The sequence below is a fragment of the Rhinoderma darwinii genome, unplaced genomic scaffold (genome assembly GCF_050947455.1).
Source record: "Rhinoderma darwinii isolate aRhiDar2 unplaced genomic scaffold, aRhiDar2.hap1 Scaffold_649, whole genome shotgun sequence".
In the NCBI taxonomy this organism is placed as follows: Eukaryota; Metazoa; Chordata; class Amphibia; order Anura; family Rhinodermatidae; genus Rhinoderma; species Rhinoderma darwinii.
In genome coordinates, this window is record NW_027464205.1 from 144,255 (window position 1) to 164,146 (window position 19,892).

Below are 19,892 nucleotides of genomic sequence, written 5' to 3' on the forward strand. Positions count from 1 at the left end.
CTAAAATCAGATTCCAAAAGTGCTTTTTGTGTTTGCCATTGTTTTTGTCTTTCGGATGGGATCTCCCCTTTTAATCCCATTATTTCAACACCTGTTGGACAATGCATTTGTACAGTCATGTGTGATAATGAGCTAATTTATTAAATGCAATTAATTAATACATTGCCACCTCTTGTTTTGTGTCGTCTGTGTTTCTGTGTTTCCGGCATTTCACATTGGAACAGCTCATTCACCTTCCTTGTCTTCTCTCCGCCCTCCCTCCTAGGTAGGTTAAAGAGCTGCACCTGAGCCAGCCACTGATTGATGCAGCACCATAGTCAAATAGTGGAGTGGAGTAGGGGAACAGCAAACAGCCATTAAAGCAGCCAGCCAGCCCGCCCGCTCGCCCGCCCGTCACAATGGACCTACCTGTGTACACTAGATGGATGTGATGGAATGTACTGTGGTCCCTACATTTCAAGAAGAAGTAAGAATTGCAGTTGCAACAAACCCTTGCTTGCCTACAAAGAGAGCAGCAATTTGGATTTGTTACTATGTTACCTGGAAGAATAACAAACTGTGCAAGGATGGAGGTTGTAGGAGCAAGGAGAACAAGTTGTCTGTAAAGTTGGTGGATGCCTATTTTCCATTTTGCAGTCCCTTGTCTCCCTCTTGTGGCCTCCTGGAGGCAACTAGCTGTGCAAAAAAAAGACAGCCTGGGGGCCGGCTGTTGCAGTGTTGCCCTCTCAGGCAACACTGAGTGACTGACTGAGCCGCACCGTCTTATATAAAGTTCAGACGGAACTTTGCACGTGTCATAGTGGAGACCTCAGGAGCCAGAGCCAGCTTTCTGACATCATAATGGGGCCTCAGAGATAAAAGCCTGGGCCCAGGCAGTGTTGGTCAGTGCTGCTCAGCAGGCAGCACTGGACTGGATTAAAGCTGATACAAGGTGTGAAAGGAGAAGGGGTGGCAGTGGGCATGCACTTACTGCTGCTGCTGCTGCTGCCAGTGTTTGCACGGCAGGAGGGCATTTGGGCGTTGCCAGGAAGGCGTTTTTATGTCGATTCCTCCTCTTTCAGCACTGCATTGTGGTGCAAGCAAAATAAGCAAAACGCGCGGCACGTTCGGGTTATCGCTTCTCGGCCTTTTGGCTAAGATCAAGTGTAGTATCTGTTCTTATCAGTTTAATATCTGATACGTCCCCTATCTGGGGACCATATATTAAATGGATTTTTAGAACAGGGAGATGGAAATAGAGCTTGCTCTGTCCACTCCACGCATTGACCTGGTATTGCAGTATTTCCAGGACAGGTGCACCCTTTCCTTATGTGTTTACTAAAATCAGATTCCAAAAGTGCTTTTTGTGTTTGCCATTGTTTTTGTCTTTCGGATGGGATCTCCCCTTTTAATCCCATTATTTCAACACCTGTTGGACAATGCATTTGTACAGTCATGTGTGATAATGAGCTAATTTATTAAATGCAATTAATTAATACATTGCCACCTCTTGTTTTGTGTCGTCTGTGTTTCTGTGTTTCCGGCATTTCACATTGGAACAGCTCATTCACCTTCCTTGTCTTCTCTCCGCCCTCCCTCCTAGGTAGGTTAAAGAGCTGCACCTGAGCCAGCCACTGATTGATGCAGCACCATAGTCAAATAGTGGAGTGGAGTAGGGGAACAGCAAACAGCCATTAAAGCAGCCAGCCCGCCCGCCCGCCCGCCCGCCCGTCACAATGGACCTACCTGTGTACACTAGATGGATGTGATGGAATGTACTGTGGTCCCTACATTTCAAGAAGAAGTAAGAATTGCAGTTGCAACAAACCCTTGCTTGCCTACAAAGAGAGCAGCAATTTGGATTTGTTACTATGTTACCTGGAAGAATAACAAACTGTGCAAGGATGGAGGTTGTAGGAGCAAGGAGAACAAGTTGTCTGTAAAGTTGGTGGATGCCTATTTTCCATTTTGCAGTCCCTTGTCTCCCTCTTGTGGCCTCCTGGAGGCAACTAGCTGTGCAAAAAAAAGACAGCCTGGGGGCCGGCTGTTGCAGTGTTGCCCTCTCAGGCAACACTGAGTGACTGACTGAGCCGCACCGTCTTATATAAAGTTCAGACGGAACTTTGCACGTGTCATAGTGGAGACCTCAGGAGCCAGAGCCAGCTTTCTGACATCATAATGGGGCCTCAGAGATAAAAGCCTGGGCCCAGGCAGTGTTGGTCAGTGCTGCTCAGCAGGCAGCACTGGACTGGATTAAAGCTGACACAAGGTGTGAAAGGAGAAGGGGTGGCAGTGGGCATGCACTTACTGCTGCTGCTGCTGCTGCTGCTGCTGCTGCTGCTGCCAGTGTTTGCACGGCAGGAGGGCATTTGGGCGTTGCCAGGAAGGCGTTTTTATGTCGATTCCTCCTCTTTCAGCACTGCATTGTGGTGCAAGCAAAAGAAGCAAAACGCGCGGCACGTTCGGGTTATCGCTTCTCGGCCTTTTGGCTAAGATCAAGTGTAGTATCTGTTCTTATCAGTTTAATATCTGATACGTCCCCTATCTGGGGACCATATATTAAATGGATTTTTAGAACAGGGAGATGGAAATAGAGCTTGCTCTGTCCACTCCACGCATTGACCTGGTATTGCAGTATTTCCAGGACCGGTGCACCCTTTCCTTATGTGTTTACTAAAATCAGATTCCAAAAGTGCTTTTTGTGTTTGCCATTGTTTTTGTCTTTCGGATGGGATCTCCCCTTTTAATCCCATTATTTCAACACCTGTTGGACAATGCATTTGTACAGTCATGTGTGATAATGAGCTAATTTATTAAATGCAATTAATTAATACATTGCCACCTCTTGTTTTGTGTCGTCTGTGTTTCTGTGTTTCCGGCATTTCACATTGGAACAGCTCATTCACCTTCCTTGTCTTCTCTCCGCCCTCCCTCCTAGGTAGGTTAAAGAGCTGCAACTGAGCCAGCCACTGATTGATGCAGCACCATAGTCAAATAGTGGAGTGGAGTAGGGGAACAGCAAACAGCCATTAAAGCAGCCAGCCCGCCCGCCCGCCCGCCCGTCACAATGGACCTACCTGTGTACACTAGATGGATGTGATGGAATGTACTGTGGTCCCTACATTTCAAGAAGAAGTAAAAATTGCAGTTGCAACAAACCCTTGCTTGCCTACAAAGAGAGCAGCAATTTGGATTTGTTACTATGTTACCTGGAAGAATAACAAACTGTGCAAGGATGGAGGTTATAGGAGCAAGGAGAACAAGTTGTCTGTAAAGTTGGTGGATGCCTATTTTCCATTTTGCAGTCCCTTGTCTCCCTCTTGTGGCCTCCTGGAGGCAACTAGCTGTGCAAAAAAAAGACAGCCTGGGGGCCGGCTGTTGCAGTGTTGCCCTCTCAGGCAACACTGAGTGACTGACTGAGCCGCACCGTCTTATATAAAGTTCAGACGGAACTTTGCACGTGTCATAGTGGAGACCTCAGGAGCCAGAGCCAGCTTTCTGACATCATAATGGGGCCTCAGAGATAAAAGCCTGGGCCCAGGCAGTGTTGGTCAGTGCTGCTCAGCAGGCAGCACTGGACTGGATTAAAGCTGATACAAGGTGTGAAAGGAGAAGGGGTGGCAGTGGGCATGCACTTACTGCTGCTGCTGCTGCTGCTGCCAGTGTTTGCACGGCAGGAGGGCATTTGGGCGTTGCCAGGAAGGCGTTTTTATGTCGATTCCTCCTCTTTCAGCACTGCATTGTGGTGCAAGCAAAATAAGCAAAACGCGCGGCACGTTCGGGTTATCGCTTCTCGGCCTTTTGGCTAAGATCAAGTGTAGTATCTGTTCTTATCAGTTTAATATCTGATACGTCCCCTATCTGGGGACCATATATTAAATGGATTTTTAGAACAGGGAGATGGAAATAGAGCTTGCTCTGTCCACTCCACGCATTGACCTGGTATTGCAGTATTTCCAGGACCGGTGCACCCTTTCCTTATGTGTTTACTAAAATCAGATTCCAAAAGTGCTTTTTGTGTTTGCCATTGTTTTTGTCTTTCGGATGGGATCTCCCCTTTTAATCCCATTATTTCAACACCTGTTGGACAATGCATTTGTACAGTCATGTGTGATAATGAGCTAATTTATTAAATGCAATTAATTAATACATTGCCACCTCTTGTTTTGTGTCGTCTGTGTTTCTGTGTTTCCGGCATTTCACATTGGAACAGCTCATTCACCTTCCTTGTCTTCTCTCCGCCCTCCCTCCTAGGTAGATTAAAGAGCTGCACCTGAGCCAGCCACTGATTGATGCAGCACCATAGTCAAATAGTGGAGTGGAGTAGGGGAACAGCAAACAGCCATTAAAGCAGCCAGCCCGCCCGCCCGCCCGCCCGCCCGTCACAATGGACCTACCTGTGTACACTAGATGGATGTGATGGAATGTACTGTGGTCCCTACATTTCAAGAAGAAGTAAGAATTGCAGTTGCAACAAACCCTTGCTTGCCTACAAAGAGAGCAGAAATTTGGATTTGTTACTATGTTACCTGGAAGAATAACAACCTGTGCAAGGATGGAGGTTGTAGGAGCAAGGAGAACAAGTTGTCTGTAAAGTTGGTGGATGCCTATTTTCCATTTTGCAGTCCCTTGTCTCCCTCTTGTGGCCTCCTGGAGGCAACTAGCTGTGCAAAAAAAAGACAGCCTGGGGGCCGGCTGTTGCAGTGTTGCCCTCTCAGGCAACACTGAGTGACTGACTGAGCCGCACCGTCTTATATAAAGTTCAGACGGAACTTTGCACGTGTCATAGTGGAGACCTCAGGAGCCAGAGCCAGCTTTCTGACATCATAATGGGGCCTCAGAGATAAAAGCCTGGGCCCAGGCAGTGTTGGTCAGTGCTGCTCAGCAGGCAGCACTGGACTGGATTAAAGCTGATACAAGGTGTGAAAGGAGAAGGGGTGGCAGTGGGCATGCACTTACTGCTGCTGCTGCTGCTGCTGCTGCTGCTGCCAGTGTTTGCACGGCAGGAGGGCATTTGGGCGTTGCCAGGAAGGCGTTTTTATGTCGATTCCTCCTCTTTCAGCACTGCATGGTGGTGCAAGTAAAAGAAGCAAAACGCGCGGCACGTTCGGGTTATCGCTTCTCGGCCTTTTGGCTAAGATCAAGTGTAGTATCTGTTCTTATCAGTTTAATATCTGATACGTCCCCTATCTGGGGACCATATATTAAATGGATTTTTAGAAAAGGGAGATGGAAATAGAGCTTGCTCTGTCCACTCCACGCATTGACCTGGTATTGCAGTATTTCCAGGACCGGTGCACCCTTTCCTTATGTGTTTACTAAAATCAGATTCCAAAAGTGCTTTTTGTGTTTGCCATTGTTTTTGTCTTTCGGATGGGATCTCCCCTTTTAATCCCATTATTTCAACACCTGTTGGACAATGCATTTGTACAGTCATGTGTGATAATGAGCTAATTTATTAAATGCAATTAATTAATACATTGCCACCTCTTGTTTTGTGTCGTCTGTGTTTCTGTGTTTCCGGCATTTCACATTGGAACAGCTCATTCACCTTCCTTGTCTTCTCTCCGCCCTCCCTCCTAGGTAGGTTAAAGAGCTGCAACTGAGCCAGCCACTGATTGATGCAGCACCATAGTCAAATAGTGGAGTGGAGTAGGGGAACAGCAAACAGCCATTAAAGCAGCCAGCCCGCCCGCCCGTCACAATGGACCTACCTGTGTACACTAGATGGATGTGATGGAATGTACTGTGGTCCCTACATTTCAAGAAGAAGTAAGAATTGCAGTTGCAACAAACCCTTGCTTGCCTACAAAGAGAGCAGCAATTTGGATTTGTTACTATGTTACCTGGAAGAATAACAAACTGTGCAAGGATGGAGGTTGTAGGAGCAAGGAGAACAAGTTGTCTGTAAAGTTGGTGGATGCCTATTTTCCATTTTGCAGTCCCTTGTCTCCCTCTTGTGGCCTCCTGGAGGCAACTAGCTGTGCAAAAAAAAAGACAGCCTGGGGGCCGGCTGTTGCAGTGTTGCCCTCTCAGGCAACACTGAGTGACTGACTGAGCCGCACCGTCTTATATAAAGTTCAGACGGAACTTTGCACGTGTCATAGTGGAGACCTCAGGAGCCAGAGCCAGCTTTCTGACATCATAATGGGGCCTCAGAGATAAAAGCCTGGGCCCAGGCAGTGTTGGTCAGTGCTGCTCAGCAGGCAGCACTGGACTGGATTAAAGCTGATACAAGGTGTGAAAGGAGAAGGGGTGGCAGTGGGCATGCACTTACTGCTGCTGCTGCTGCTGCTGCTGCTGCCAGTGTTTGCACGGCAGGAGGGCATTTGGGCGTTGCCAGGAAGGCGTTTTTATGTCGATTCCTCCTCTTTCAGCACTGCATGGTGGTGCAAGTAAAAGAAGCAAAACGCGCGGCACGTTCGGGTTATCGCTTCTCGGCCTTTTGGCTAAGATCAAGTGTAGTATCTGTTCTTATCAGTTTAATATCTGATACGTCCCCTATCTGGGGACCATATATTAAATGGATTTTTAGAAAAGGGAGATGGAAATAGAGCTTGCTCTGTCCACTCCACGCATTGACCTGGTATTGCAGTATTTCCAGGACCGGTGCACCCTTTCCTTATGTGTTTACTAAAATCAGATTCCAAAAGTGCTTTTTGTGTTTGCCATTGTTTTTGTCTTTCGGATGGGATCTCCCCTTTTAATCCCATTATTTCAACACCTGTTGGACAATGCATTTGTACAGTCATGTGTGATAATGAGCTAATTTATTAAATGCAATTAATTAATACATTGCCACCTCTTGTTTTGTGTCGTCTGTGTTTCTGTGTTTCCGGCATTTCACATTGGAACAGCTCATTCACCTTCCTTGTCTTCTCTCCGCCCTCCCTCCTAGGTAGGTTAAAGAGCTGCAACTGAGCCAGCCACTGATTGATGCAGCACCATAGTCAAATAGTGGAGTGGAGTAGGGGAACAGCAAACAGCCATTAAAGCAGCCAGCCCGCCCGCCCGTCACAATGGACCTACCTGTGTACACTAGATGGATGTGATGGAATGTACTGTGGTCCCTACATTTCAAGAAGAAGTAAGAATTGCAGTTGCAACAAACCCTTGCTTGCCTACAAAGAGAGCAGCAATTTGGATTTGTTACTATGTTACCTGGAAGAATAACAAACTGTGCAAGGATGGAGGTTGTAGGAGCAAGGAGAACAAGTTGTCTGTAAAGTTGGTGGATGCCTATTTTCCATTTTGCAGTCCCTTGTCTCCCTCTTGTGGCCTCCTGGAGGCAACTAGCTGTGCAAAAAAAAGACAGCCTGGGGGCCGGCTGTTGCAGTGTTGCCCTCTCAGGCAACACTGAGTGACTGACTGAGCCGCACCGTCTTATATAAAGTTCAGACGGAACTTTGCACGTGTCATAGTGGAGACCTCAGGAGCCAGAGCCAGCTTTCTGACATCATAATGGGGCCTCAGAGATAAAAGCCTGGGCCCAGGCAGTGTTGGTCAGTGCTGCTCAGCAGGCAGCACTGGACTGGATTAAAGCTGATACAAGGTGTGAAAGGAGAAGGGGTGGCAGTGGGCATGCACTTACTGCTGCTGCTGCTGCTGCTGCTGCTGCTGCTGCCAGTGTTTGCACGGCAGGAGGGCATTTGGGCGTTGCCAGGAAGGCGTTTTTATGTCGATTCCTCCTCTTTCAGCACTGCATTGTGGTGCAAGCAAAAGAAGCAAATCCTGTCTTGCTTCCTCTCCGGCCTTTATTCACCTCCCGCTTAGTAGCTGTGAGTGTGTGTGAGCCTGCAGGGCCCCATGGAATTGCCTAGGAGTAGGCTGAATCGCTGCAAGGGGTGAACAGCAGTATTGGGCAGGCTCGGTCAACGCGCGGCCCGTTCGGGTTATCGCTTCTCGGCCTTTTGGCTAAGATCAAGTGTAGTATCTGTTCTTATCAGTTTAATATCTGATACGTCCCCTATCTGGGGACCATATATTAAATGGATTTTTAGAACAGGGAGATGGAAATAGAGCTTGCTCTGTCCACTCCACGCATTGACCTGGTATTGCAGTATTTCCAGGACCGGTGCACCCTTTCCTTATGTGTTTACTAAAATCAGATTCCAAAAGTGCTTTTTGTGTTTGCCATTGTTTTTGTCTTTCGGATGGGATCTCCCCTTTTAATCCCATTATTTCAACACCTGTTGGACAATGCATTTGTACAGTCATGTGTGATAATGAGCTAATTTATTAAATGCAATTAATTAATACATTGCCACCTCTTGTTTTGTGTCGTCTGTGTTTCTGTGTTTCCGGCATTTCACATTGGAACAGCTCATTCACCTTCCTTGTCTTCTCTCCGCCCTCCCTCCTAGGTAGGTTAAAGAGCTGCACCTGAGCCAGCCACTGATTTATGCAGCACCATAGTCAAATAGTGGAGTGGAGTAGGGGAACAGCAAACAGCCATTAAAGCAGCCAGCCCGCCCGCCCGTCACAATGGACCTACCTGTGTACACTAGATGGATGTGATGGAATGTACTGTGGTCCCTACATTTCAAGAAGAAGTAAGAATTGCAGTTGCAACAAACCCTTGCTTGCCTACAAAGAGAGCAGCAATTTGGATTTGTTACTATGTTACCTGGAAGAATAACAAACTGTGCAAGGATGGAGGTTGTAGGAGCAAGGAGAACAAGTTGTCTGTAAAGTTGGTGGATGCCTATTTTCAATTTTGCAGTCCCTTGTCTCCCTCTTGTGGCCTCCTGGAGGCAACTAGCTGTGCAAAAAAAAGACAGCCTGGGGGCCGGCTGTTGCAGTGTTGCCCTCTCAGGCAACACTGAGTGACTGACTGAGCCGCACCGTCTTATATAAAGTTCAGACGGAACTTTGCACGTGTCATAGTGGAGACCTCAGGAGCCAGAGCAAGCTTTCTGACATCATAATGGGGCCTCAGAGATAAAAGCCTGGGCCCAGGCAGTTTTGGTCAGTGCTGCTCAGCAGGCAGCACTGGACTGGATTAAAGCTGATACAAGGTGTGAAAGGAGAAGGGGTGGCAGTGGGCATGCACTTACTGCTGCTGCTGCTGCTGCTGCCAGTGTTTGCACGGCAGGAGGGCATTTGGGCGTTGCCAGGAAGGCGTTTTTATGTCGATTCCTCCTCTTTCAGCACTGCATTGTGGTGCAAGCAAAAGAAGCAAATCCTGTCTTGCTTCCTCTCCGGCCTTTATTCACCTCCCGCTTAGTAGCTGTGAGTGTGTGTGAGCCTGCAGGGCCCCATGGAATTGCCTAGGAGTAGGCTGAATCGCTGCAAGGGGTGAACAGCAGTATTGGGCAGGCTCGGTCAACGCGCGGCCCGTTCGGGTTATCGCTTCTCGGCCTTTTGGCTAAGATCAAGTGTAGTATCTGTTCTTATCAGTTTAATATCTGATACGTCCCCTATCTGGGGACCATATATTAAATGGATTTTTAGAACAGGGAGATGGAAATAGAGCTTGCTCTGTCCACTCCACGCATTGACCTGGTATTGCAGTATTTCCAGGACCGGTGCACCCTTTCCTTATGTGTTTACTAAAATCAGATTCCAAAAGTGCTTTTTGTGTTTGCCATTGTTTTTGTCTTTCGGATGGGATCTCCCCTTTTAATCCCATTATTTCAACACCTGTTGGACAATGCATTTGTACAGTCATGTGTGATAATGAGCTAATTTATTAAATGCAATTAATTAATACATTGCCACCTCTTGTTTTGTGTCGTCTGTGTTTCTGTGTTTCCGGCATTTCACATTGGAACAGCTCATTCACCTTCCTTGTCTTCTCTCCGCCCTCCCTCCTAGGTAGGTTAAAGAGCTGCACCTGAGCCAGCCACTGATTGATGCAGCACCATAGTCAAATAGTGGAGTGGAGTAGAGGAACAGCAAACAGCCATTAAAGCAGCCAGCCCGCCCGCCCGCCCGTCACAATGGACCTACCTGTGTACACTAGATGGATGTGATGGAATGTACTGTGGTCCCTACATTTCAAGAAGAAGTAAGAATTGCAGTTGCAACAAACCCTTGCTTGCCTACAAAGAGAGCAGCAATTTGGATTTGTTACTATGTTACCTGGAAGAATAACAAACTGTGCAAGGATGGAGGTTGTAGGAACAAGGAGAACAAGTTGTCTGTAAAGTTGGTGGATGCCTATTTTCCATTTTGCAGTCCCTTGTCTCCCTCTTGTGGCCTCCTGGAGGCAACTAGCTGTGCAAAAAAAAGACAGCCTGGGGGCTGGCTGTTGCAGTGTTGCCCTCTCAGGCAACACTGAGTGACTGACTGAGCCGCACCGTCTTATATAAAGTTCAGACGGAACTTTGCACGTGTCATAGTGGAGACCTCAGGAGCCAGAGCCAGCTTTCTGACATCATAATGGGGCCTCAGAGATAAAAGCCTGGGCCCAGGCAGTGTTGGTCAGTGCTGCTCAGCAGGCAGCACTGGACTGGATTAAAGCTGATACAAGGTGTGAAAGGAGAAGGGGTGGCAGTGGGCATGCACTTACTGCTGCTGCTGCTGCTGCTGCCAGTGTTTGCACGGCAGGAGGGCATTTGGGCGTTGCCAGGAAGGCGTTTTTATGTCGATTCCTCCTCTTTCAGCACTGCATTGTGGTGCAAGCAAAAGAAGCAAATCCTGTCTTGCTTCCTCTCCGGCCTTTATTCACCTCCCGCTTAGTAGCTGTGAGTGTGTGTGAGCCTGCAGGGCCCCATGGAATTGCCTAGGAGTAGGCTGAATCGCTGCAAGGGGTGAACAGCAGTATTGGGCAGGCTCGGTCAACGCGCGGCCCGTTCGGGTTATCGCTTCTCGGCCTTTTGGCTAAGATCAAGTGTAGTATCTGTTCTTATCAGTTTAATATCTGATACGTCCCCTATCTGGGGACCATATATTAAATGGATTTTTAGAACAGGGAGATGGAAATAGAGCTTGCTCTGTCCACTCCACGCATTGACCTGGTATTGCAGTATTTCCAGGACCGGTGCACCCTTTCCTTATGTGTTTACTAAAATCAGATTCCAAAAGTGCTTTTTGTGTTTGCCATTGTTTTTGTCTTTCGGATGGGATCTCCCCTTTTAATCCCATTATTTCAACACCTGTTGGACAATGCATTTGTACAGTCATGTATGATAATGAGCTAATTTATTAAATGCAATTAATTAATACATTGCCACCTCTTGTTTTGTGTCGTCTGTGTTTCTGTGTTTCCGGCATTTCACATTGGAACAGCTCATTCACCTTCCTTGTCTTCTCTCCGCCCTCCCTCCTAGGTAGGTTAAAGAGCTGCACCTGAGCCAGCCACTGATTGATGCAGCACCATAGTCAAATAGTGGAGTGGAGTAGGGGAACAGCAAACAGCCATTAAAACAGCCAGCCCGCCCGCCCGCCCGTCACAATGGACCTACCTGTGTACACTAGATGGATGTGATGGAATGTACTGTGGTCCCTACATTTCAAGAAGAAGTAAGAATTGCAGTTGCAACAAACCCTTGCTTGCCTACAAAGAGAGCAGCAATTTGGATTTGTTACTATGTTACCTGGAAGAATAACAAACTGTGCAAGGATGGAGGTTGTAGGAGCAAGGAGAACAAGTTGTCTGTAAAGTTGGTGGATGCCTATTTTCCATTTTGCAGTCCCTTGTCTCCCTCTTGTGGCCTCCTGGAGGCAACTAGCTGTGCAAAAAAAAGACAGCCTGGGGGCCGGCTGTTGCAGTGTTGCCCTCTCAGGCAACACTGAGTGACTGACTGAGCCGCACCGTCTTATATAAAGTTCAGACGGAACTTTGCACGTGTCATAGTGGAGACCTCAGGAGCCAGAGCCAGCTTTCTGACATCATAATGGGGCCTCAGAGATAAAAGCCTGGGCCCAGGCAGTGTTGGTCAGTGCTGCTCAGCAGGCAGCACTGGACTGGATTAAAGCTGATACAAGGTGTGAAAGGAGAAGGGGTGGCAGTGGGCATGCACTTACTGCTGCTGCTGCTGCTGCTGCTGCCAGTGTTTGCACGGCAGGAGGGCATTTGGGCGTTGCCAGGAAGGCGTTTTTATGTCGATTCCTCCTCTTTCAGCACTGCATTGTGGTGCAAGCAAAAGAAGCAAATCCTGTCTTGCTTCCGCTCCGGCCTTTATTCACCTCCCGCTTAGTAGCTGTGAGTGTGTGTGAGCCTGCAGGGCCCCATGGAATTGCCTAGGAGTAGGCTGAATCGCTGCAAGGGGTGAACAGCAGTATTGGGCAGGCTCGGTCAACGCGCGGCCCGTTCGGGTTATCGCTTCTCGGCCTTTTGGCTAAGATCAAGTGTAGTATCTGTTCTTATCAGTTTAATATCTGATACGTCCCCTATCTGGGGACCATATATTAAATGGATTTTTAGAACAGGGAGATGGAAATAGAGCTTGCTCTGTCCACTCCACGCATTGACCTGGTATTGCAGTATTTCCAGGACCGGTGCACCCTTTCCTTATGTGTTTACTAAAATCAGATTCCAAAAGTGCTTTTTGTGTTTGCCATTGTTTTTGTCTTTCGGATGGGATCTCCCCTTTTAATCCCATTATTTCAACACCTGTTGGACAATGCATTTGTACAGTCATGTGTGATAATGAGCTAATTTATTAAATGCAATTAATTAATACATTGCCACCTCTTGTTTTGTGTCGTCTGTGTTTCTGTGTTTCCGGCATTTCACATTGGAACAGCTCATTCACCTTCCTTGTCTTCTCTCCGCCCTCACTCCTAGGTAGGTTAAAGAGCTGCACCTGAGCCAGCCACTAATTGATGCAGCACCATAGTCAAATAGTGGAGTGGAGTAGGGGAACAGCAAACAGCCATTAAAGCAGCCAGCCCGCCCGCCCGCCCGCCCGTCACAATGGACCTACCTGTGTACACTAGATGGATGTGATGGAATGTACTGTGGTCCCTACATTTCAAGAAGAAGTAAGAATTGCAGTTGCAACAAACCCTTGCTTGCCTACAAAGAGAGCAGCAATTTGGATTTGTTACTATGTTACCTGGAAGAATAACAAACTGTGCAAGGATGGAGGTTGTAGGAGCAAGGAGAACAAGTTGTCTGTAAAGTTGGTGGATGCCTATTTTCTATTTTGCAGTCCCTTGTCTCCCTCTTGTGGCCTCCTGGAGGCAACTAGCTGTGCAAAAAAAAGACAGCCTGGGGGCCGGCTGTTGCAGTGTTGCCCTCTCAGGCAACACTGAGTGACTGACTGAGCTGCACCGTCTTATATAAAGTTCAGACGGAACTTTGCACGTGTCATAGTGGAGACCTCAGGAGCCAGAGCCAGCTTTCTGACATCATAATGGGGCCTCAGAGATAAAAGCCTGGGCCCAGGCAGTGTTGGTCAGTGCTGCTCAGCAGGCAGCACTGGACTGGATTAAAGCTGATACAAGGTGTGAAAGGAGAAGGGGTGGCAGTGGGCATGCACTTACTGCTGCTGCTGCTGCTGCTGCCAGTGTTTGCACGGCAGGAGGGCATTTGGGCGTTGCCAGGAAGGCGTTTTTATGTCGATTCCTCCTCTTTCAGCACTGCATTGTGGTGCAAGCAAAAGAAGCAAATCCTGTCTTGCTTCCTCTCCGGCCTTTATTCACCTCCCGCGTAGCTGTGAGTGTGTGTGAGCCTGCAGGGCCCCATGGAATTGCCTAGGAGTAGGCTGAATCGCTGCAAGGGGTGAACAGCAGTATTGGGCAGGCTCGGTCAACGCGCGGCCCGTTCGGGTTATCGCTTCTCGGCCTTTTGGCTAAGATCAAGTGTAGTATCTGTTCTTATCAGTTTAATATCTGATACGTCCCCTATCTGGGGACCATATATTAAATGGATTTTTAGAACAGGGAGATGGAAATAGAGCTTGCTCTGTCCACTCCACGCATTGACCTGGTATTGCAGTATTTCCAGGACCGGTGCACCCTTTCCTTATGTGTTTACTAAAATCAGATTCCAAAAGTGCTTTTTGTGTTTGCCATTGTTTTTGTCTTTCGGATGGGATCTCCCCTTTTAATCCCATTATTTCAACACCTGTTGGACAATGCATTTGTACAGTCATGTGTGATAATGAGCTAATTTATTAAATGCAATTAATTAATACATTGCCACCTCTTGTTTTGTGTCGTCTGTGTTTCCGGCATTTCACATTGGAACAGCTCATTCACCTTCCTTGTCTTCTCCGCCCTCCCTCCTAGGTAGGTTAAAGAGCTGCACCTGAGCCAGCCACTGATTGATGCAGCACCATAGTCAAATAGTGGAGTGGAGTAGGGGAACAGCAAACAGCCATTAAAGCAGCCAGCCCGCCCGCCCGCCCGTCACAATGGACCTACCTGTGTACACTAGATGGATGTGATGGAATGTACTGTGGTCCCTACATTTCAAGAAGAAGTAAGAATTGCAGTTGCAACAAACCCTTGCTTGCCTACAAAGAGAGCAGCAATTTGGATTTGTTACTATGTTACCTGGAAGAATAACAAACTGTGCAAGGATGGAGGTTGTAGGAACAAGGAGAACAAGTTGTCTGTAAAGTTGGTGGATGCCTATTTTCCATTTTGCAGTCCCTTGTCTCCCTCTTGTGGCCTCCTGGAGGCAACTAGCTGTGCAAAAAAAAGACAGCCTGGGGGCTGGCTGTTGCAGTGTTGCCCTCTCAGGCAACACTGAGTGACTGACTGAGCCGCACCGTCTTATATAAAGTTCAGACGGAACTTTGCACGTGTCATAGTGGAGACCTCAGGAGCCAGAGCCAGCTTTCTGACATCATAATGGGGCCTCAGAGATAAAAGCCTGGGCCCAGGCAGTGTTGGTCAGTGCTGCTCAGCAGGCAGCACTGGTGTCATGTCCCTCGACTTAGGTTTCTATTCACTGTCATGTTATGTTATATGCTCCTATTGCAGTTGCTTTGCTTTATTTAGTTTGTCCCTGCTATCTCCCTGTAGCTAGGCTCTGAGGTAATAGCTCCTCCCTTCTTTCTGTGCTTAGTTGTCTTTCCTCATGGTTCCCATACTGTGTAGTCATCTCCTGCTCAACTCTGGCAAAATATCATCTTTTCACCTGCTGGTTTGTGTACATTACAAGTATTTCAGCCTGAAAATAAACTTCTCTGGAAACTTCCCACGTGCCTCTTCAGCTGAGTTGACGCTATCTGACAGTGTCTTGGTGTGAGTACCGGTTCAATACAGACATATACAGTGAGATTGTCTCAAGGGCCCTACAACTTACAGCCTGGTCATGGAGTCAGAATAGTGAAAAGATGCTTAATATATCTGCCAGATCCTGCTGTATAGTCAGTGTGCAGCTCCTGCAGAGATAGTCACAGACAAGCAACTGCCTGCAGAAGAAATCATCAGTGTGTGTGACCCCACAGCATAGACCCTTCTAGCAAGCTAGCACCCCCACCTCTGTATTATCCACATCCTGTCTGTGAGGTGTCATGTCTGAAGAGAACATTGCACAGTCTTCTCAAGGTGAACAGTACCTACAGTCAGAAGAAAGTATGGATCCTAGTCTGCAGTATAGTGAGAGAGCTAAACGCTCTGCTAAGCCTACATGGAAGGTTACAGAGAATCTAGAAGGTGCAAAACATGAACTTTCTTCTGCTGTCTCAAACTTCTGGCAAAGATTGCTGAGTCACATCTCCACCATCTCACAGCCTGCTCACAATGTTTCACCACTAGAGGGAGCTCTAGAACAGCTTTGTACAGCATATGAACATTATTCACTGAAAAGCCAGGAATATGTTGGCATTTTGAAGAAACTTAATACAAAGGATTCTTTAGAAGAATTTGAAAGCTTCCAGAAACTTAATTTGGAACGAGACAGCCTAGTATGCAAAATTAAGTCTAACACAGAGGCAAGAATCGCGCAATTACAGGAAACGTCGTCTCGCATTTCTAAGTCTACCAGTCGTTCAAAACTATCTTCTAAGTCAAGATCTTCAAAATATTCCACGCTCAGCGAACAGCTCATAAGAGCGCGGGCAGAAGCAGAGGCTACTAAAATACAGGCCGTCTTTGCGCAAAAGAAGGCAGATATGGAAGCCGATGCAGCGCGCCAGAAGGCAGATATGGAAGCCGATGCAGCGCGCCAGAAGGCAGATATGGAAGCCGATGCAGCGCGCCAAAAGGCAGATATGGAAGCCGATTCAGCGCGCCAAAAGGCAGATATGGAAGCCGATGCAGCGCGCCAAAAGGCGGAAATAGAAACTTTAAACAAACAATGCGAGCATGCCACAGCTATGGCAAGGTTAAAGGTTTTAGAAGAAGCTGCCAGGGGAAGTGAAAGAGACAGCATCAGTGTATGTGAAGTGGAGGTAGAAGATCCTCTTAAGCGCACAAGAGACTACGTACTAAGCCAAAACAGTGAACCTGTGATTGCTGCTAATGATCCTGACAGCGCAAATATTTCTCCAGAGCAACGGGGCACAGATTCTTCTGCAGCATTCTGCATCCAAGGTCAGTACAATGCATTACCAATTTGTCATCCTTACCTTTCTCCACATACCACATTGCACCAGAACCCTGCATCTCAGCAAGCTCATTACACAGACGCCCAGGTGCAATCCAATATGCTAGCAAGTCACCAGACTCCTGGCAACCACATAGTTCCAGTTCCATGTGTAGCTAAACCTATGGACTTTAAACTATCTCCTGGATTGAACGCCCGTGCAGACCCGTATTTCCCTATGTCTCTTAGCCAGAACACCGCAAATAATATGATCAGCACTACTCAGCCAGCAATACTCTGCCCAAAGTCAGAGAGAACTGACATGACAGAGTTTGCAAGATACATGGTTCGCCGCGAACTTACTAAAACCGGCCTCACAAGGTTTGACGACCAGCCTGAGAACTACAGGGGCTGGAAATGTGCCTTCAGAACCGTTATTAGTGACATTGGCATTACTGCTGCTGAAGAACTAGATCTGCTGATCAGGTGGCTCGGTCCACAGTCTACAGAACGTGTCAAGAGATTGAGATCTGTCCACATCGAGAATCCAACTGCAGGCCTCATCGCTGCTTGGGAGAGACTGGAACAAAGCTTTGGCAGTCCTGAAGCCATAGAGAATGCTCTGTTTAAACGGCTGCAAGGTTTTCCAAAAATATCTGGCAAAGACAATGAAAAATTCCAAGAGCTCAGCGACCTACTCTTAGAGCTCCAGCTGGCCAAGGCAGACCCACACCTACCTGGCCTCAGTTACCTTGACACAGCTCGTGGGGTAAACCCAATAGTTTCCAAGCTGCCGTACAATATTCAAGAAAGGTGGACTACACTTGGGTCGAGATACAAAAAAGAAAAGCAAGTCTCCTTTCCTCCATTTTCTTACTTCTGTGAATTTATCAGGAACATTGCAGAATCCAAGAATGACCCAAGCTTTACCTCCAGTGAGTCCAGTGGTCCTGGTTCACCCCATCCTAAGTACGACAGCCCACGTTCTAACTATAGAAACCACAGAGGTCCAGTGTCAGTGAAAAAGACTGATGTCCTTCCCACACCCTCATCAGCTCCAGACAAGTACAACCAAGGTGAAAAGATTGAAAATCCTAATCGCCTATGTCCTATTCATAAGAAGCCACATCCTCTCAAGAAATGCATTGGCTTCAGAAAAAAACCGCTCCAGGAACGCAAAGAGCTTCTAAAGAAATTTAGGGTATGTTACAGATGTTGTGCGTCTACTGAACATTTCGCTAAAGACTGTAAAACTACTATTAAATGCATAGAGTGCGGCTGTGAGGACCATGTGCAAGCGCTCCATCCATCTCAATTCAGTCCTGCACCACCTGCACATTCCACTCCTGTGATAAATCATGGCGGGGAGAATGCAGAGCAAGCAGCAAATCTTACTACTGTATCTTCTTCATGCACAGAAGTCTGCGGAGACGACCTTTGCGACAAGTCCTGCGCAAAGATATGTCTAGTCAACGTATACCCCAAGGGTCAACCGGAAAGGGCCGTAAAGGTGTATACCATCCTGGACGATCAGAGCAACCGTTCACTCGCAAGATCAGAACTCTTTGACCTGTTCAACTTAAAAGGAGATGCTTACCCTTACACCTTGGGTACTTGTAGTGGCATTACAGAGGTCTCCGGAAGAAGAGCCAGTGGACTTATAGTGGCTTCTCTCAACAATCAGGAGATACCCTTACCCACACTTGTTGAGTGCAACCAGATACCATCCAACAAAGATGAGATTCCTACGTCAGAGGCTGCTCTTCATCACACTCATCTAAGGGCTATAGCGAAAGAAATACCAGCCCTTGACAAGAGTGCAGAGATCCTACTTCTGCTCGGTAGAGACATTCTCAGGGTACATAAGGTACGCCAGCAAATCAACGGACCACATAATGCTCCGTTTGCCCAACGCCTTGATTTAGGTTGGGTTATCATAGGCAACGTCTGTATAGACAAGATGAAGAAGCCTACCAAGATTTCCTCATTTAAAACTCACATTTTGCCAAATGGTCGCAACACTTATTTTCAGCCATGCCCACACCATTACTGGGTGAAAGAGAAGCTGAGCAACAGTAAGTGGCAGCTTGACCACCAAGATAATATGAACACATTCCTGTCCTGGGATGACAGTCTTGGAGCAACAGTGTTCAATTCTACAAGTGAAGACAATAAGTTGGCACTTGCAAGAGAGGATAAAGAATTTCTCAAGGTTATGGACAAAGAATTTGCTCAGGATGAGTCTAACAGCTGGGTAGCACCTTTGCCTTTCCGTTCCCCAAGACCGAAATTACCAAACAATCTACAGCAAGCAGTTTCGAGATTTTCCTCTTTAAAACGCACCCTAAAGAGGAAACCAGAGATGGAAAAACATTTTGTAGACTTCATGCAAAATATATTTGATAGAGATCATGCAGAACCTGCACCACCACTAAAGGAAGGAGAAGAATGCTGGTACCTTCCATCCTTTGGCGTGTATCACCCTCGCAAGCCTAATCAAATCAGAGTGGTGTTTGATTCCAGCGCTCAGCATGAAGGCGTTTCTCTAAACAACCTGCTCCTCACTGGGCCTAACCTAAACAACAACCTCATAGGAGTACTCATCCGCTTCAGACAAGAACCTGTTGCAGTAATGGCTGACATCCAGCAAATGTTCCACTGCTTCATTGTCAAGGAAGACAACAGGAACTACCTCAGGTTTCTAGGGCACAAAGACAATGATGTCAACAACAAGGTCACAGATTACCGGATGAAGGTACATGTCTTCGGCAACAGCCCCTCTCCTGCTGTAGCAATCTATGGATTGAGAAGGACAGCACAGGAAGGTGAGAAGGGGTATGGATCTGATGCTCGTCAATTTGTTGAGAAGAACTTCTATGTAGATGATGGACTTAAATCCTTACCCACAAGTGAAGAGGCAATCGATCTCCTCACCAGAACGCAGGCAATGCTGTCTGTAGCAAATCTCAGACTTCACAAGATTATCTCTAACAGCCAGAAGGTAATGAAAGCGTTCCCCTCTGAAGATCATGCAACCAACTTGAAAGACCTCGATCTTGGTTCTGATGTTCCTCCTATACAACGAAGCCTAGGTTTGCTGTGGGACATTAAGCAAGACACATTCAACTTCCAAGTGTCAGCCAGTGACAAACCTTTTACCAAGCGAGGAGTTTTATCTGTTGTGAACAGCATCTATGATCCTCTTGGCTTCATAGCCCCCGTCACCATTCAAGGCAAGAAATTGCTGAGACAGTTTACCACCGAGAACATAGACTGGGATACTTCTCTGCCTATTGAGAAACAACAAAGGTGGAAGATATGGAAGGAGTCTCTGAAAATATTAGAACAACTCCAAGTCTCACGTTGTTACGTTCCCAGCTCTCTTTCAGCTGCCATCAGAAGAGAAATACACATTTTCTCTGATGCGTCTATCGAAGCCATAGCTGCAGTAGCCTATCTGAGAATCCCAGGAACCAACAAGCCT

At 47.2% G+C, this 19,892-nt stretch overlaps 10 non-coding genes across 10 annotated transcripts; all 10 read left to right on the forward strand.

Moving 5' to 3' along the window:
- The first annotated feature begins 1,113 nt into the window (after positions 1-1,113).
- LOC142727752 (U2 spliceosomal RNA) lies at positions 1,114-1,304 on the forward strand. The gene has a single exon (XR_012877223.1). It is a non-coding gene; the product is annotated as a U2 spliceosomal RNA (small nuclear RNA).
- Positions 1,305-2,448: 1,144 nt separating this feature from the next.
- Positions 2,449-2,639, forward strand: LOC142727824 (U2 spliceosomal RNA). Its single transcript, XR_012877286.1, has one exon. It is a non-coding gene; the product is annotated as a U2 spliceosomal RNA (small nuclear RNA).
- Positions 2,640-3,764: 1,125 nt separating this feature from the next.
- LOC142727825 (U2 spliceosomal RNA) lies at positions 3,765-3,955 on the forward strand. The gene has a single exon (XR_012877287.1). It is a non-coding gene; the product is annotated as a U2 spliceosomal RNA (small nuclear RNA).
- A 1,138-nt stretch (positions 3,956-5,093) lies between these two features.
- Positions 5,094-5,284, forward strand: LOC142727717 (U2 spliceosomal RNA). Its single transcript, XR_012877192.1, has one exon. It is a non-coding gene; the product is annotated as a U2 spliceosomal RNA (small nuclear RNA).
- Positions 5,285-6,408: 1,124 nt separating this feature from the next.
- Positions 6,409-6,599, forward strand: LOC142727720 (U2 spliceosomal RNA). The gene has a single exon (XR_012877194.1). It is a non-coding gene; the product is annotated as a U2 spliceosomal RNA (small nuclear RNA).
- A 1,274-nt stretch (positions 6,600-7,873) lies between these two features.
- LOC142727826 (U2 spliceosomal RNA) lies at positions 7,874-8,064 on the forward strand. The gene has a single exon (XR_012877288.1). It is a non-coding gene; the product is annotated as a U2 spliceosomal RNA (small nuclear RNA).
- A 1,262-nt stretch (positions 8,065-9,326) lies between these two features.
- LOC142727827 (U2 spliceosomal RNA) lies at positions 9,327-9,517 on the forward strand. The gene has a single exon (XR_012877289.1). It is a non-coding gene; the product is annotated as a U2 spliceosomal RNA (small nuclear RNA).
- Positions 9,518-10,783: 1,266 nt separating this feature from the next.
- On the forward strand, positions 10,784-10,974 carry LOC142727828 (U2 spliceosomal RNA). The gene has a single exon (XR_012877290.1). It is a non-coding gene; the product is annotated as a U2 spliceosomal RNA (small nuclear RNA).
- Positions 10,975-12,243: 1,269 nt separating this feature from the next.
- On the forward strand, positions 12,244-12,434 carry LOC142727701 (U2 spliceosomal RNA). Its single transcript, XR_012877177.1, has one exon. It is a non-coding gene; the product is annotated as a U2 spliceosomal RNA (small nuclear RNA).
- A 1,267-nt stretch (positions 12,435-13,701) lies between these two features.
- LOC142727702 (U2 spliceosomal RNA) lies at positions 13,702-13,892 on the forward strand. Its single transcript, XR_012877178.1, has one exon. It is a non-coding gene; the product is annotated as a U2 spliceosomal RNA (small nuclear RNA).
- Positions 13,893-19,892: the final 6,000 nt, after the last annotated feature.